This window comes from Trichosurus vulpecula, chromosome 2 (genome assembly GCF_011100635.1).
Source record: "Trichosurus vulpecula isolate mTriVul1 chromosome 2, mTriVul1.pri, whole genome shotgun sequence".
Lineage (NCBI taxonomy): Eukaryota > Metazoa > Chordata > Mammalia > Diprotodontia > Phalangeridae > Trichosurus > Trichosurus vulpecula.
In genome coordinates, this window is record NC_050574.1 from 249,959,414 (window position 1) to 249,973,667 (window position 14,254).

At 37.2% G+C, this 14,254-nt stretch overlaps 1 protein-coding gene across 1 annotated transcript in view; it reads left to right on the forward strand.

Annotated features, from left to right (window-relative positions):
* The window catches only part of MFSD6 (major facilitator superfamily domain containing 6), a 91,198-nt gene that overhangs the window by 10,677 nt on the left and 66,267 nt on the right, over nucleotides 1–14,254 (forward strand).

Sequence of the window (14,254 nt, forward strand, 5' to 3'; positions counted from 1 at the left end):
ATTCAGAGGAGAAAATGACCTTACCAGGTATGGAGAAGGCACATTAAAGCTGTGTTTTGGAATGCTGATTATTTCTGAGTCAGTGTACAAGGTTACTTTGGGTATAATTTATTCTAAAATTATACTTTTACATGAATATTAACATAATTAATGTCTTGTAGGAAAAAACCCAAATATCGAATTGAAATTCTTGGCATAATGACAATATCCCCATTAATACATTTTGCTTTGCTTTATTGATTTTACAATCCATACCCCAGACTTAAAAATTTTACGTGTTGCTCCCCAGTATGAAACCTTCATTTCAGCCAAACTATCTTCCTTTCTGTCCCCTGAACTCATCATATTCTTTTGAACTGTTAGTATTCATGGACTTCTTATGCTCTCTGCCTCTTCTGGAAACTTTCTCTTCCTCTCCAGCTGCCCATATCCTACCCTTCCTTTAGAACCCTGATTTAGCTCCTAATCATCACCTCCTTCACAGAATTCCTATAACCTTCCTCATCTGTATTGCTCCTATTGACACTTAATCCTATATTAATTTGAATTGTTACTTGTTTCACAAATATATACATATATATGCACAGATCTATCTTTATGTATATAATCTAGTCATCTAATTTTTCCCTTGCACACCCTTTAGTGGCTACCTAACTAAATACTCTGTACTTCTTAGACTCTTAATAGTTAATGAATGAATATATTCCTAAGAAAATTCAATATTTTATCTTCTTTAGAAGTCTAGTTTCTGTCTAACTGAAATTGCACTTAGTCACCCATGAGCCGTTGGGCAGTGAGGTGGCACAGTGGATAGAGCACCAGGTCTAGAGTCAGGAAGACCTGAGTTCAAATTTGGCCTTAGACACTTACTAGCTCTGTGACTCTGGGTAAGTCACTTAACCCCATTTGCCTCAATTTCCTCATCTGTAAAACAAGCTGGAGAAGGAAATGGCAAACCACTCCAGTATCTTTGCCAAGAAAACCCCTAATGAAGTCATGAAGAGTCAGACACAACTAAAACTAATGAACAACAACAAGTCTATGAACTCCTGATTACCCAATCCAGTGTTATGTTGTTATTCCAAATCATTCATGAACTAACTTTTGATTCTGTGAATTATCCTTTCTCCTTGATGTACTTTCCTCCCCTGGTTTCCAGGACCTATATTCTTGTAGTTCTCTTATCTCTCTAACGTCCTTTCTGTCTCCTTTGCTAGCTTCCCCCTCCCCTTACTGTCATCTTAATATAATAATTTTCCAAGGCTTTATTCTTAGCTTTTTTTTATATATATATATACCCTGCCTTACTCAGTGACATGGCTTCAATTATCATTGCTTTGTGAATGAATCTGAATGCTGTATCGCCATCCTCGACTCTTCTAGTCACCAGACTCTCACTTCCAACTACATATTGGACATCATTTAGCTGTATGTTCAACTGATGCTTCAATCTCAAGATGTTTAAAACCAAACTCATCTTTTCTCCTTAAATCTACTCCATCTACTTCACAATCTTTGTCAATGGCAAAACCATTCACAGTTCTTGTAATTTTGAAGTCTTTATTGGTATCTAACTCCTGCTGCATTCCAAATATCCATTTATACCCTATCAATTCTATATAGTATCTCTTGAATCCATACCCTTCTTTCCATTTCCATTCCTCTCTCCCTAATTCAGATCCCTTTTACTTTGTCTACATTTAATGCAGTATCCTTTGATAATGGTCTTTACATCTTCTAGGTTCCCTTCATTCCCTATAAGACTTCCTAATGTATAGATGGGTCTGATCACACCATCCTCTGTTCGAAACCTCCAAGCTCTCACCAATATCTGTCAAATAAAGTCCATATTTCTCACTAGTTATTCAAGGTTCTTCCACAATCTTTTCCAGCTTTCTCTTTTTGCTGCTTCTCCCCACACACTCTGATTTCAGCCAGTCTTTATCCCCTGAACATATCCTATACATCTCTGTCTTTTTTTTTTTTGCTCAAATTGTTCCTTATGAGTCAAGTGTGCCTCCTCTCCTCTCCCTTGCCCTCTCTCGTTCCACCCCAACAATTCTGGAGCTGCTTAGACACAGCTCAAATGCTACCTCTTTGATGAAGTCATTCCTTGATAATTTTAGTTAAAAGTGATTTCTCCACAATCTGATTTCCTAGCACTTTATACTCTAGTTATACCCTTATTGTGTTCCAGTTTACAGTTTATTTTCTTATATACGTGGTCCATCATCCCTATTAGATTCTAAATTCTTCAAGCATGAGAACTGTAACATTTATCAATGTAGCTCCATCACTGCTTATGAGGCACACAGTGGTTGCTTTAATAGATGTTTGGCATTGGGAACTTTACATTTCTATTACTATATTACATACTTTTTTTTACAGCAAGACACCATGGTACAACTGTCTTTTACTTTTTTGTACTAAAGAAGGCTAGACAGAGCATAGATCTTTAAAATATGTGAGTAACATAACAGCTGTATTCATTTAATGTAGTTTTGAATTAACTGATCAATCTTAGCAGTGATTTCTATTATATACCTAGATGTGTCATAAATGTACACATTCAGATCCCTTCTCCCATCATGCTCATAGTTTCTGCTGGCACTTTTGAAAAGCCAGAGATTTGAAAAAAAATTATCAGAATGTCTATATGGATAAAACTAGCCATACTTTCCTAATTAGGCATCAGTTTCTAAGTATTATGTTATATTTAAGGAAAATGTACTCAGGAAAATTGGTAGAATCAGTGATTGTTCCTTCAGCTTCATAGGGTTCTTCCAGCTTGTGAGCTTTGCCTAATACCTGAAATGATCATTTAGCTTAAGCACTCCAAGTTCCATTGAGTCATTGAGAAGGTTAATTTCAATGGGCATTAACTCTGTTATATTATAATAGATAGGTTCATATGAGATGTTGTCCTTCCTGATTCCTTGAAGTGAATTAAAGACGTAGAGACTGTGCCCTAATAAAGGCATAATGTTCTTTGCTGTAATTGTTAAGATTCTTAAAGAATGAATGAAAAGACATTTTTAAAACATTTATTATGTGCCAAGCACTGTGCTAAGTACTATGCAATTGGATGTAAATTTTAAAAAATAGAAAAAATAGTTAGAGAATAGTAAATAGAAATAGAAAATAAAAAAGTGAGGTTGCCTCTGCTCTCAAGGAACAAATTCACATAAGTAACCATCTCTCTCTCTCTTTTGAACTGTTGGCACACTCATTTGGTTATTAATCATGTACCTACTCTCTTTGAGAGTCTCTCTGTTGTCTTAAGTTATTATTTAAATCTGGTACTATTATTTGAATTTTCCTATGTTTATGTTTCGTCTTCTTAAATAGATTACAAGTTACTTGAGGGCAGGCACTGTCTCACAAAATCGATAATTTAAAAATTATTTTAAAAGCTACACAGCCTCAAAACTAACAAAATTTTGACCACTATAATTGTATAAGCAGAACTATTTGTAATTACATATATTTAAAATAAAATATACTTAATTAGCATTTCACAACATGTTCTCTTCAGTTGAACAAACATCTAAATACCTACTATGCACAATATGTAGTACCCAGCACTGGTGACACAGAGCTAAAAATTAAACAGCCCTTGCCTTCAAGAAGCTTAATAGAAGAGGGGATACAGCATATAGACAAGTAAATAAAAACAAGTTATACACAAAATAATACAAATCAATTTCAAGAGAGAGAGAATGTTAATAATAATAATAACCGTTGAAGTTAGTGCCTGAGTTTTAACTTTGAAAGAAGCTAGAAATTGTATGAGGCAGAATTGAGGAAGGAATGCATTCTAGGCATAGGTAGAAGAAATTTTCCATTCATTCTAGTAGCATCTTGGCCTGTCCTTCAAAACTGGTCTTGCCAATAGTCACATTCATTGTTCCAGATAAGGCATGGAAGCAGCTATTAGAATGTCACGTACACATAATAGCTAGCTGGCCAGGCTGGAATGGAGAATGTACACATGGGAGCAATATGAAATAAGACTGGAAAGGTATGTAGGAACCAGATTATAGAGGGCTTTAAATGCTAGGTTAAGGATTCTGTGTTTTACTCTAGAGGAAATGGATGGCCATTAAAGACTTTTGAGTGCGTGTATACGGGGAAGTGGTGACCTGGTCAGATCTGTGTTTTACAGTGATCAATTTGGCATCTGTAGGGAGGAAGACTGCAAAAGGGAGAAACTGGAGACCAATTAGGAGGTTCTTACATTGGCCCAGGCAAGAGGTGATGAAAGTCTGAAGCAGAGGCTATAGGCTCTGGGGAATGCGGGATGGATGCAAGAAATAATGTGAGGGTAGGGTTAGCAAGACTTGGCACCTGATTGAAGATGGAGATTGAAAGAGACAGAAGAGTTCAAAGAGACTTGAGAATGTTGAACTTGGGGGACTGGAAGGATGGTGGTGCCATCAACAGAAATAGGAACATTTGGAGCAGGGAATTTTTTTTAATACAATAAGTTCCATTTTGTATTTGTTGAATTTGAGTTTGGGATTTCCTAGTGGAAGGATCTAGCTGGCAATTGATAACAAAGAGCTGAAGTTAGGAGAGTGATTAAGGCTAGTTCTATATACATTTGCTTGGATGTGATAATTGAACATTAATCAATAAATGTATGTTAAGCACCTACTATGTGCCAGGCACTGTGTCAAGTGCTGGACATATAAAAAAGGCAAAAGACTTAAGGGGCTTACAATTAAACAAGGGACACAACATGTAAACAAATATATACAAAGCAAGCTAAACATAGGATAAATAGGAAATCATTAACAGTGGGAAGGCACCAGAATAAAGAGGAGTTGGGGAAGGTGGGATTTTGGTTGGGACTTAAAGGATGCTGGGGAGGTAAGAGTGGAGAAGGGAGAGTATTTCAGGCACAGAGGATAGCCAGAGAGAATGCCTGGAGCCAAGAGATGGAATGTTTTGTTTGTGGAACAGTCAAGAGGCCACTGACACTGGATCAAAACATACATGTCAGGGATTGAGATGTAAGAAAATTGGAAAGGTAGTAGAGGGCTAGGTTATGATGGATTTTGAATGCCAAACAGAACATTTTGTATTTGCTCCTAAAGGCAATAGGGAGCCACTAGAGTTTATTGAATAGAGGAACAACGTGATCAGATCTGCTTTACAGGAAAATCACTCTAGTAGCTGAATGAAGAGTGGATTGGAGTGGCAGGCAGACCCACCAGCAGCTTTTGTAGTAATTGTGGTATGAGGTGATGAGTGCCTACATGATAGTGAAAGCTGAGAGTCCAGGACAGAACTTACTGGGTAGAAGGATAACGATCAAAGGAAACTGTGAAGCAGTGGTCAGAACTGTCCTGATCCCCTATGTGCTGGTACAAGGATGGGCTGTACAATCCCTCGATAAAGTGTTCATGTCTTTTGTGAGCTCGAAGTAAATGGTCTCAACATATGAATATTAAAAAAAAACATATGAAGTATTCAGAACCATTTCCTCTGTGTTGTTCAGTGTCACAGAATCCAAGGGAAGAGAGAATTGTTCAGGAAGAAGGGGTGACTGACAACAATAGAAGCTGCAGAGAATGAAAGAAGGGTGAGGACTCAGAATAGATCATAGGATTTAATAGTTAAATGATCGTTGATAACCTTGGAGAGAGATGTTTAAATTCATTGGCAGGGTCAGAAGTCAGGCTGCAAGGGATTAAAAAGTGATTAGAAACTGAAGAAATGTAGGTAAGGAGGATAGACTGCCTTTTCCGGGATGTTATCCATGAAAGGGAGAAGAAACACAGGATGAAAGCTTGAGGGAATGGCAGGGTAAAAAGGTGGTTTTTTAAAGAATGAGGAGAGAGGGACGTGAGCATTGTAGATAACATGGAAGGAATCAGTGAATAGAGAGAGACTGAGGAATGGAGAGAGGTAATGATTGAGGGGACCAGCTCCTAGAAGAGACAGAAGGGAATACGATCAAGAACACAGGTAGGTTAGTTCTGTTAAGGAGAAGAGCCACCCCTTTGTCACAGAATAGGGGCATGATGAAGAAGAGGGATTTTGAAGTGTAGAATCAAAGGATCATGTTTTTAGAGCTGGAAGGTACTTTTGAGGTCATCAAATTGAACCTCATTTTTTAGAAGAAAAAAACTTATTTTATGGATGAAGAAACTGAGGGCCAGAGAGGTTAGATAATTTGCCCAGGCAGTCTTGTTGTTGCCGTCGAATCGTTTCATCCATGCCTGTCTCTTTGTGACCCCATTTGGGCTTTTCTTGGCAGAGATACTGGAGTGGCTTGCTGTTTCCTTCTCTAGCTCATATACATGAGGAAACTGAGGCAAACAGGCTTATGTGACTTGCCCAGGGTCACACAGCTAATCTGATGTAGGCATTGAATTCATATTCTCCTGACTCCAGATCTGCTGTTCTATCCACTGTACTGCCTAGCTGCCCCTACACCACACTGTCTCTAAGTAAACAACAGAGCTTTCCAAAATAAAATTGGAGGTTGATGAACAAGAAGGCTAGGATGTAGGAGGGGACGTTCCCCAAGTATGAAGGCAGGAACAGTTTATCTTGTATGTATCTCATTTGTACATAGTTATTTCAGTGTTATCTCCCATATTAGATTGTGAATTCATTGAGGATAGAGGCTGTTTTTGCTTTACTTTGTGTCCCTAATGCTTAGTACAATGCTAATAGGCACTTTTTAAATGCTTATTGACCTGACTTGACTTGAGATAGAGCGTAAATTTGAACTTCATTGAGAAGGAAGGAGAATATTGTCAGGGTTAGTAGATGACAGCTGACTAAGAGTTGGGTGATAAAAATGGATGGAGTGAACCTTTGTGGAAGAGAAATTGATGAGTGAAAGTGACAAAGGGACAGCCTAGAAGTTTGAGACATGAGTAAAAATTATGCTAACTTCCCCTCCTGGCCTAGAGTTTCATGGGGCATGAGAAAAGGAGCACCTGGTTTGGGATGGGCTGCTAGTCATGAAATTTTCCATATACGAAAAATATGGAAAGAGTGTGTAATGACTTAGGGTAAAGGGAAGTTTGTTAAGTTTGTTAACAATAGTTCAAATATTCCAGAGGGCTCAGTGGAATCCCAGGGCAGAGGACACTGCAGTAGATCTTTTTACAGTAGCAGCATGGTGTCCTAGAAAGAGTACTGCTACTGGCAGTCATTAGACATATAACTACCGTAAAATCACCTAACCCTTGAAACTTCAGGTTTCTCATCTATAAAAATTGGAAACATTCTATAAAATTGGGAGAATGTTGTTCATGCTCTCTGGGTTGTTGTGAGGATTGATGAGATAATTTGTATAAAATGCTTTGAAGACTGATAAAGGGCTCTATAAATATCAGCTATTATGAAACTTCCTTCCCATATCTTTTTGGTTTACATTTCATACCATGCCTTGCCTATCATGGGCACTGAAGAAATACTTGGTTTAATTCAAAATGGTCATAGATGCTAGGTCCTTAGCCATAGCACCTAGTGGAGTGATATGAAGAGAGCCTAAAGGTCTGCCTGTCCCTAAGTTGCTTAATGGTCTTTCACGGAGACAGAAAGCCCTGCCCTTAGGTTGTGATGTGATCTGGAAGAATCCTAGAGTTATAATGAAAATGTTACCTGAAATACTAATCTATCAGTTTCTTAGCATGGATTTGTCTGTTAGATTAACTAGTTGTCATCATGCATCATGCATCAGTCTGCGAGCAGAGTTTTGGTGAGAGCCTCAGAAACCACCAGTAGTAGTAGAGTGGGGTGGGGGTGGATCTGGACTTGTATTGCTGCAGTGAGAAACATTATGTAGACAGTACAAGTATCCTCAGCTCCTGTGGTGGTATAATTCTCACCCATGGGGAAACTTGTTGGGCCTACTTGAAAATCTGGTTTAGCACCAGCTCTGAAGGAGCCATGTCAAAATGACCTAGAAGTAATACTGAAGATTCTGTGATATATTTTCCGCATACCCTTCTAGTGGGAGACATCTTGTGCCCTGATCAGTATGTGCTTTAGCCCTCTTGCAGTGTGAGTGTCTGGTATAATTCCAACCTCATCCTTCTTTTTTGTTACATTGGCTCCATGCCTGACAGCCTCTAAAGCTGTCATTACTGCCAGAAAATCTATTAGAACTGACAGCATTAAGATCTGTGTCCCTGAAGAATGCTTTATTTTAGAAAGTTCTGTTGCTTCCTGAGAGGTAGTGTGGTATTAGTGGAAAGAATGCTGGTCTTAAGAGCGAGGACAGCTTGGATTCAAATGTCACCTTTTCATTTAAGTAGCTGTGTGACCTGGGGCAAGTCAATTTATCTCTAAGCTTCGGTTTCTTCATGTATAAAATGGGGAGAAATAATTGCAGTACCTATCTCAAAGGGTTGTCAGAAAGATCCAGTGAGATAATGTGTGCAAAGCACTTTGTAAACTTCAAGAGCTGTATAAATGTCAGCTGGCATGGCTGTTACTGGCACTTGAAAATGCATTTCTGAGAAGGCAGCACGGAATGAACTCAAGGTAACATCTGCAAAGATTTGTGGAGGAGTTTTAATTTATGTCTGCATTTTATAAGAAAGGGTAGCATTAGTAATAATTATGCTTTGTTCTCATAAACTAAAAAAAAAATAACTACAGGGCTTATTCATTCACAATTCAACCATTTATTAAGTACCTAGTGTGTGCCAGGCACAGTATTAGGCGTCATCATCTAGTCCATATCTTCAAGAAGCTTACATTCTGTTGGATGGGAACAACATGTACACACAGAAAAAGCAGGTCTAGATTATATGCCAAATAAGTATGAGGTTATTACAGTGAAGGAAGGGTATTAACAGTTGGAGGAATTATGTAGGATAGGTATGATGTAGGAAGTGAAATTTGTACTGAGCATTGAATGAAACTAGAGATTCTCTGAGGCAGAGGTGAACAGGAAGGGGATTCCAGGTCCGTGGGAGCACAGCATTTGCAAAAGCACAGAGTCCAGCAGGAAATGTGGTGGAGTAGACCAGTTTGGCCAGAACATAAATGTGCATAAAGCAGAGTGATGTGCAGTCAGCCTGCAAAGGTGGAGTGGAGCCAAATTGTGAAGAGCTTTAAATACTTTTCACAGTAGGTTTATATTTTTACTCAAGAGGCAGTACGGGGTTGCTGGAACTTCTTGCTGGAGAGTAACATAGTCAGACCTGTTGACTTCTGTTGGTCTTCTAGACTAGAGATTCTCAAACTCTCATCTTAGGAACCCTTTGTACCATTAAAAATTACCGAGGACTCCAAAGAACTTTTTTCTATCCAAGTTACATCTATTGATATTTATCATATTAAAATTTAAAACTGATAAATTTTTAAAATATCTGCTTATTTAAAATAAAAACCCATTATATATTCAAATATCACTTTAATTTTTAATATTTTTATGAAAAATAACTCTAGTTTTCAAAAAACAAAAAAATAGAGAAAACAGTGATGTTTTATGGATTTTTGCAAATCTCTTTCATATTTTAATAGAAGACAGCTAGCTAGATTCTCATACCTGCTTCTGTATTTAGTCTGCTGCTACATGTTGTTTTGGTTGAAGTATATGTAGAAAATCTGGCATCACACAAATAGGTAACTGGGAAAAAAGAAAAAGAAGGATTGTATTAGGCAAATACTGCCTTAGTGTTGTGATGAAAATAGTTTTGACTTCATGGATTCCTGAAAAGGTCTCAGGGACCCTTAGGGGTCCATAGACCACATTTTGAGAACGGTTGTTTTAAGCCACTTCAAAGAGTTCAGGAAGCACTTTTCTTAGTCTTTTTATCCAAGGGCAGAAGCATGGTGACATAGATAAGTAGGTACTGATAAGCTCTCTTTTCCAGATGGTTGTTTCCCAGCCCTACTTGTCAAAAATAGTTTTTAAAAATACGCTGCAATTAGGCTTGCACAAGATATTATTACATTTGCAAGTGTAGCCTGAGGAAAAGATTAATAAACAATTATACCATAGTTTATTTTTCTTTTGAAGCTATTTTCAAATGCTTTTCATTACCTGCCTCTGAGGGGAAAACAAGGAATGTTAGGGGCAACTTTGATTTTAAATACATAATGAAGAAAGCTATCAATTTTTCCAGTAAACGTTTCATTGCCAACCATTAATAATTCAGAACATACCTGCTGTTTGTGTGACTCATTGTGGGGATTAGTAGCATATATAACCTCTAAATGATGCTGTGTTATGTTTTCTCTGTGATAATGTTGATGATTACTTTGACTTGTAATTTTGTCAGAATGAAAGCCATCTCTGTTGACATAGATTTCATCTCTTACATGCCTGGGTAGATAGAAAGTTTGCATGAATTCCTGAGGATCCCAAAAATTCATTCTTTATCTAGTATCTAGGCACCAAAACAACACATAATCCAGTAGCTGGTCAGAATAATAATAAATGATATTTACATAGTATGCTAAGGTTTACAAAACCCTAAGGTTCTGCTTCAGTTTCTTCATCATGGCTTGGAGATGAAGCAATTGAAGGAGAACCTTAGTGGAAAGGTGTTGATTAACATCTTTATAGAAAATATAGGTGGTAGTGCAGATGTGTCAGACTCTAGACCAACAAAACTTGGGAGTGGGTTCTGACTCAGATTAAAATGTAACAGGGAAATGTTTAACAAAATAAAGAAAATACAGTACAACCCAGATAATGTTAGTTTGTAGTTTTCTAAGTCTATATGCTACCTCAGAGATCCCTTTTTATATAAATTTGACACCACTGCCTTAGGCAATTAACATCAGATATTAGATTATATTCTTGTTGGTAGGTGCTAAAATGGATATTTCTTCCAGCCTTGCAAAACAAACATTTCTATTAGTCTACAAAGATGTTTTAAACCAATTTTTCAACTTGTACCAGTGAAACAGTGATTATGCATTACATGAAGCCAGTGCACTCAGGTGATTAAAATTCATATTTTGTCCATGACTCTAAGTCTAAACCATGGCATTTGCTTCGAAAACTATCTACAAGCTGGTCAGAGTAGAAATTGTTGCAGTCAGATTCATACCAATAATTGGGTGGGGCTTTTTGGGAAAAAATAATTTATACATGAATTTTTTTTCATGTTACTCGATTATTTTCTACATCTGTGGCATTTTTCCTTTTCTGAGTTAGTCTGGTGTTTGATAGGAGTCTTAGTTAATTTATTTCTGTTCTCTAGCTTGAGTCAATAGCTTTGATTAATTTTGTTAATTTCTGCAAGTGTTTTGGGACTTCTTGACAGGGACCTAAATGTGACTTGTATTGAGTCAAAGGCCCTTTGTAGCCAATCAAGTCAAAGTCCTAATTGTTAATAGTAGAGAGAATGACTATGTGAGCTGATAGGAACAATTCTTGAGTATTTGAGGACAGAATTTTAGCTCAATTTTGCTCATTCTGACCACTTGAAATTATGTTGTACTTCATTTTTGCTAAGACAGAAGGAATCTTGTGATGAAGCACATGAATTCATATGATAGAAAGGCAGTTGGCCAGGAAAAAATGATTTTTATCAAAGACTTAAGTCAGCATCCTGTTGAAAGAAACATTCTCCATTTGATAATTAGAGGCACAGCGTACATTTCTTTTAGTGTTTGAGCATCAATTGCTTATTGGCTTGGATCCTTAGGAGATAGGTAGTGTCTATTCCTCTGCCTTCTGCTAAGGCCTCAGTAGTTAATGGGTATGAGCATGTAGAGCTGAGCAAGGCAACTGAAAAGGGGTTAATAATGGCTATATGGTAACCAGGTAGCATCATGACAAGGAGAAAAATAGTTCAAGACAGCATTGAAAAACATCAGAACTCTAATTGCCATGACCAATCTCGACTCCAGACACTGAAACAGAATTCTTCCTTTTAGCCAAAGAGGTGTACTACATGTGCAGAATGAGACATTTGGTGTCAGTGATGGCCAATTTGTTGGTTTGTTTCACTAAAGTATGCTTCTTTGTCACAAGGGGTGGAACAGATGATCATTGGGAAATGACAGGTGGTTTTTTTTAAAAGCATAAATACACATATTTATTAAAAAAATTTTCTATTAGTGAAGGTAGAAAGATATTAGTAGCTAATTTTGATTCTTTAAAGAATGTTTCATATGACTGTGATTTAAAAAAACAAAATAAGGGCAGAGACGTTGAAGCTCAACAGTCGATTAATTCAGTAAGGAGGGTAATCTTTAAGGCAGAAGGGAGACCATTTGTTCTTTCCTCAGGTCAAAATGGAACTGGGGGCATTTTGCACAAGCCTCATTGAGACAGGTGAAAGCAGTTGTTAAGAAGGGAAATTCAAGTGAATCCTGCAGGATTAGTGTTCACAACAGATCTTTTTCACAGTAAGATTCTGGTATTTCCAGATTACCTCTTGCCTGCTTTGGGGTGAAAGCGAAATGCTACATGCAGTTTTTAACATCCTCTGCATAAAATTTTAGCTTAATTTTTGTGGTGATAGTTTATAAATGAATGGAAAACTGATACAAATATATAGTACTCCTACTAGCCAGCGTGAATGTGTACAACGCCTATTCCTCCATACTAGAAATGAAGAAAAAGAGCTGTCATCTAGAACTCACAAAATTGTCTACCTCTCTCTTCTATTCAGAAAGATTTTTAGGATAAAAAGAGTAGTGAGCAAGGTTCCAACAGATTTCAAGAAAAAAAAATTTAACTGATATAAAGCAGCTCGTGGACTATTGCCTAAATTTGGGGGTGGGATGGAGTATGAAGTATCTTAGACTTATTAATGTGTTTCTCTGATAGATACCAATAGCTGTTTCTGATAGTTACTTTGGGAGTTCAGAATAACTAATAATGACTAGCTTTCTATGCTTCCCTCCTTGGTCATGTTTCTTTTACTTGAGCTTAATAATAAGAGCAAACAATTATATGACGCTTTAAGGTTTGCAAAGCACTTTAAATGTTTTCTCATTTGACCTTCATAACAACCCTGTGGGATGGGCACTATATTCTCATTTATAGATGAGGAAAGTAAGCCTGAAGGAGGTTAAGTGACTTACCCAAGGTGACAGAGCTAGTACATGTCTGAGGCCAGATTTGAACTCAGGTTGTCCTGGCCCCAGGTCCAGTGTTCTTAACAGCCTTTCAGTGCTGGAAATCGGTCCATGAACATAGTAAACAGGTTTGACCATTCTGTCATGCATGTAAGGAGAGTGAGGAAAGCTGGTAGCTCGGGCGGTAACTGGCTCCATTGTTTCACCTTCTCAAGAGACCTTTCTAATATTTCTAATCCAGTAACAAAATGAAATATCTTGATTCTAAAAAATGGTTCCCGATACAAATGTAGTCTACAACATATGGTATTTAAAATGAGCTATTATAAATGCAAGATGTGCTGACTTAATATCCCTGATAGCAAGTACTGTATGATGTTTTGTCTCCAGAAAGGGGCTGTATCTTACAGGCAGCTAGGTAGTGAAGAGGATGGAGTACTAAACAGCATCAGGAAGACCTAAGTTTGATCCTGCTTCATAAACTTACTAGCTCTGTGACCCTAGACCAGTCACCAGTCTCAGCCTCAGTTTTCTGATCTGTAAAATGGGGACAATAAAAGCACTTTGTTGGGTTGTGATGAAGATCAAATGAGATAATAGATGTAAAGTGTTTTGCAGACTTTGAAGCACTATATAAACGATAGCTGTAGCTGTTAGTATCCTTGTGTTATGTAATACAAACAGTGCAGCCAGCTCTTCTCATAAGTACTTCTTTGTTAGGAGTACAGTATGGTTTAGGCAGCTTTCTCTTGCCCATTAAGTGGTGGTTTTTGCTTTGTTTATTTGTTGGAAGGCCATGTGATGTTTATTCTTTACTAGGAACTGAATAGATAGCTCTCCTAATCCTTCTTTATAATATCAGCCTTCAGAATCTTACAAGATATCTTTGTGCAAGTCAAGATATCACGCTCATGATGTCATTGGTCCTGTTTGAGAACAAAGGATGAAAAACAACAGCCTTCATAAATGAGAGGCAACCAGAAGTCTGATTTTTAAAAAATTTATATTCCCTCTAGTATGCTTTATTATAGATAAATCCCTAGAAATTCTATATTTTTCCTAGGAATTAATGAAAAGATTGGAGATTAATTAGTTATAAATTTTACATTGGAAAATATCATTTGTCAAAATAATACTGAATTATGGTTAGAGCATTTTCTTTTTTGAAACTATTTTAAATTTCTTCAGTGTTTCTTGTGACATAGCAACATGATTCATATTGGTTAATAAAACATCT